The 4,579-nt window shown below is 34.8% G+C and overlaps 1 long non-coding RNA gene across 1 annotated transcript in view; it reads right to left on the bottom strand.

Moving 5' to 3' along the window:
- Window positions 1–3,720: 3,720 nt before the first annotated feature.
- Window positions 3,721–4,579, bottom strand: part of LOC135302118 (uncharacterized) — an 8,121-nt gene continuing 7,262 nt past the window's right edge. The window contains exon 3 of the long non-coding RNA XR_010363814.1: window positions 3,721–4,067. This is a non-coding gene — a long non-coding RNA (uncharacterized LOC135302118). The remainder of the gene's footprint in view (window positions 4,068–4,579) is intronic.

The following is a 4,579-nucleotide window of genomic DNA, read 5'->3' as shown; positions in this document are numbered from 1 at the left end:
TGAATGAATCTTGTCCTGAGATGTAGAAATTTAGATAATGTGGTTTTTCATTGTTAATCATGACCCACAGGATCAAATATTTCTCTCTCATCATCAACATCTTCAAGTTCTGTACTGTGACCACCACCAATTAAGAGAAAACATCTAGATATCTTTCTGTTGGACAAGGTCCTACTCATGATGATTTTTGTGGTGAGTTCCTTTCAACCACCTTTATCACTCTCCCAGTTTATGTTTTGTACAGAGGAGTGAAGCTGGGAAGTGTCACAGTGACTGTAGCTGTGCAATCCAGGCATTTTCAGCTTTTCTGCGATCTCTTTGTTCTGTGGTACCTTTGGGAAACACAATCTAGGGGTTGCTCTGCACCACGGGCATACCTTAAAAACATTTCCAAGAGCAGTGGGTTAACTGTATTGCAGTGTGGCTGGCCCTGCTCAATAAATGTCTACCATTCAGCAGTGTGAACTCCCTATCCCTGCAAAAGATCACCAGCCTGATTTAACAGTTGTTGTGCAAACAGCTGCATTTTTCTAGGGAATGCCTCACAAGAAATGTATTTCCACAGCTTCCCTTTTCTGTAGTCCCTGAAAAATACAACTGACCTGTTTTTTACCGTGAGTCTTTTCACAAAAGTTAGCAGAAACCACTGCTCATATACTATTGATTCTTTCTACAGTTGGTTAAATAATACAAATAAAAACATACTCATGTGAATACATTGCCTGGGATTAAAGAAGGGGAGATTAATTTTCGGTACTATTCACAACAGATAATTTAGTGAGTTCTATTCACAGGGTGTGTGTTTTGAAGTCATGGTATGGACTTTTCCCTGTAATCTGCATAAGCAGCAGGTTACTCCAATGGCTGCTCAGTGTCCCAGAACCACACAGTTCACAGGGCACGTGTCCAGGGCTGCAGCGCCTGCGTGGGGGCAGAGCTGCACTGATAACACCACAGCTCTCCTCCTGTGCAAGCCTCAAAAGTGCCTCCCACCACTGAAGCTTGACAGGTCTATTTCACATCGGGTCTTTTTTTTTTTTTTTTTTTTTTCCCTGCATGGAATCACAGCTCTTCCTCAGAAGCTACTAATCCAGTAAGAAATGTCTTCTCAGAGCTATCACTTAATGGTGACAGAATTTAACTGGGACTAGGAGCAAGGGTTCATTTCCTTGACTGGCTTAGATCTCTACAATCGTTAGCCTGCCATTACTTAATATTTATCAAATATTAAGCTTTTCCATTTATTTATCAATCATTTTTATTTAATAAATATTACACTTTTCCTTAATATTTATCAAAGCACAGCCCTACAAGACACTGTCAGGATGTTGTGAAAATAGAATTCATTTGTGATTGTGAAGCTTTCCCTTATTACCATAGTGTTGAAGGTCACATGAGTGAAACAAATTAAAAGGCCATTTCTTCTAATCAGTATGCATCTTTCCCATTTGCTATTAACATTTTTTCCTTTAAAAAAATTAACGAGTATGTTTACCATTTTACTTAAGTGCAATGTAAAAAACCTTGGTATTTTAAGAGGAGTTAATTATATCACATGGAACAAAATTGGATGTGGTTAAATAACAATTTCTTAAAGGTTTCTATAATTTTAAACAAGTCTGAAAACACATGAATGAAAAAAATCCTAAATAAGTACTAGAACTTGTAATGATATCAGTCTTCCATTAAAGAGAGTCTGCATTTGTGCCTTGGTTATATTTTGAAGCTTCAAGCTCTAATCCATTATTAAAACAACAATAGAATATAAAATTTTTCACAACATTCTTAGGATTGAATCTTCTAGATATTTACTACCCTTGATGCTTGCATTAAGAGGTCTGTACGGACATTTGAAGAATTAAAAAACTGCCTGATTTAAAAGGAATTGAATAGTCTCCTGAGGAAACAGAAATTGAGGCACCTTTCCTGAAGCTCATAGGAGGAAAAATAAAAATAGCAAAACTGTTTACAAATCTCAGTTCATGTCAATTTTTAGGCTAGAAATTCCTGCAGATACTGGACTCCTCCTGATGGGTGATATGCATGAACTAGGTCATCTGCTACTACGTGTTCTACCTCTGTGAACTTCCTTAGGCACTCTTCCTCCTCTTTTTATAGAGTAAAATAATGCAGGGATCATGACACAAAGCAGAGGATTTTAAACAATGTGCTTCAAATTCCACAGTTTGCATTTTAGCGAGAAAGATGATGAACTAAAAGAGAATGAATATATTCATGATTTTTAGGGACATTCATGCATATATCAAGTTATATGTAATATATTAGTTTTGCCTTTGATCCAAAGAGATAATTATTACTACTAAAATATTCCTGCTTAGTTAACAAGATATTTTAATGGGATTTAAAAACCTAAAGGTAAAAGGCCGAAAGTCTACAGTGAACATCAGGACATAGAGAAGACTCTCTAGCAGATTAACTGCCTTGATAAAATGAGGTTATATTTCTTTATGTCTGTATACAGGCTGTTTGTGCTCATGGATGTATAATTTGGCAATATAGCCTGCAGAAAATGGAAAAGATAAACTGTAAAACAAGATTTTACTAATTCTCATTTAGATTTCACTAATTCTCTCAGATGTATCTGTGAATCAGTCCTTCATGTCAGTTATAGTTGTGGATAAACAGATCAGAAATAGGAATTTTATTTTATTTTTCTTTAAATGTTACTAAAGTTCCACATATGGCAAAGTAAAATGGACATGTGTTTTTACAAAAGTTCATCTAATATAAACACTCAAAGATAAAGGAAAAAGATAAAAAATATTTTTTGCTTATTCCTGAAAGAAAGCAGCAATTGTCACCATTATAAGACTTATCAGTCATAGATACACAAAAGCAAAAACATTTTAAATATTCAATATTCATGCCAAATGTATGCTTCAAGACATATTTCATTTGAAATGTTTTTGTTTTGTTTGAATCTTTGAAGGATTCAGCAAAGTTATAGCACAAAAAATTGTCTTTCCTGGAAGCTCCCTATTTATTACTATAGCTGCTCTTTTTCATTTTGTACTGTAGTAGCCACTGTGCATCAGCAGCTTTCCTGGCACTGTATTGTCTAGAACTGCTAAGGAAGATGTCTGTTCACTAAGAATCTGTCTAGCACATTATTCTGATATGCTCCATAAGTTAGCAGATCAATAGTTAAAAAAAAAAATCTTTGCTTTCTGATATTGCATGTCCTTTGTTGCTTCAACCATTAACATTTGTGAGCTGCCGTCAGTAATTTCTTTAATGAGATTGTTGTGGTTTTCTTTAGGAAATGTAACTGTCAGGCATTTTACATTTGTCCCTACTAATAATTCCCCAGGCCTTTATTAAAGAGATTTACAGATTTCTTAAATCCACAGTCCTGCATCACTCAGATACACAGTCCTAATAAAATGATAAATTACATTTTATTCTTCTCCTTATCCTCACAAATGAACAAATTAAAAAAATGTTTACTGAGCAGTCTAGCAGAAGGTAACAAATTAAATGCTACTATTTTCCATCCCTTTTAATACAAGCAATGCAGAAACATGTGAAGCAATGTACAGTGCTATGATTTAGAGCACATTTTTTAAGTCAAATTGAAATCTTCCGAAGAGAAAGGGAAACATTGACTGTAAACAAGATTTTTATCCAGAATATGAGGATGGATGCTCACACAGTATTTTCTTGCAGCTGTTTTGGTGGGAGGGGTGGGGGAGTTTATTCTCTTTCCATAAGAAAAAATGCTAAATTTTTAGCGGTTATTTTGCACAGCTCTTTATTTCAGTTCATTTTAGCAAATACAGTCAAACAAATGAGCTGAAGATCAATATTACTGAAATACTATAATAAATTTAAAACTCAAGCCGTAAAACAGAAAGAAATGTTAGGCTGCTTCAGAGTGTTCTGGAGAATAGTAAATATGGAGACCTGGGTGATTTTAACTCTCTGTGCCTTCCTTTCTACCTGAGTCCTTTCCACTTTCTCTCCATAATGCCATGTTGGAGTACATCCTGCTTAGCCTCCAATCAACATTTCAAGCACTGGGATCATGTTTGATATTGTCAGATGGCCTGGAAAATTAAAAACCCAATTAAAGGCTCAGCACGCGGGTCAGCTCTTCTGCATATCAAAAGGCCTCCTCTGGCTATTCTGCTCAAATTGTATCTGTTAACAGCTCACTTTGCAGAGAGTGAAATAGCGCAGCGTTTATGAGTAATAAGTACCTTCCAGCTGATACATTTCAAACACAAACCACTTTCATGGCCCTGGCAAAAAGTACAAGTCATAATCAAATTGTCAATTTTTTCCTGCGAGATGCATAGATCCATTGTAACTGTGATTGTTAAAGAAGGAAATGCATTTTATTCACACGTTGGGAAAAAAAAAGATGCACATTTTCCCTACAATTAAAGATTTTTTGTCACTTTTTTACATTGCCTTTCCTTTACATTTCTAAATAGTTGCTATAATTGATTTTCGGGTTGCATTCAATTTTTTTTTTTTTTTTTTTTTTTTTTTTTTTTTTTTTTTTTTTTTTTGGTAGGAGAATCATTTATAGTTTTTATGTAGTGGAAGAAATGGT

The sequence above is a fragment of the Passer domesticus genome, chromosome 6 (assembly GCF_036417665.1).
Source record: "Passer domesticus isolate bPasDom1 chromosome 6, bPasDom1.hap1, whole genome shotgun sequence".
NCBI classification, from domain to species: Eukaryota; Metazoa; Chordata; class Aves; order Passeriformes; family Passeridae; genus Passer; species Passer domesticus.
This window is presented reverse-complemented; position numbering and strand designations above follow the sequence as displayed.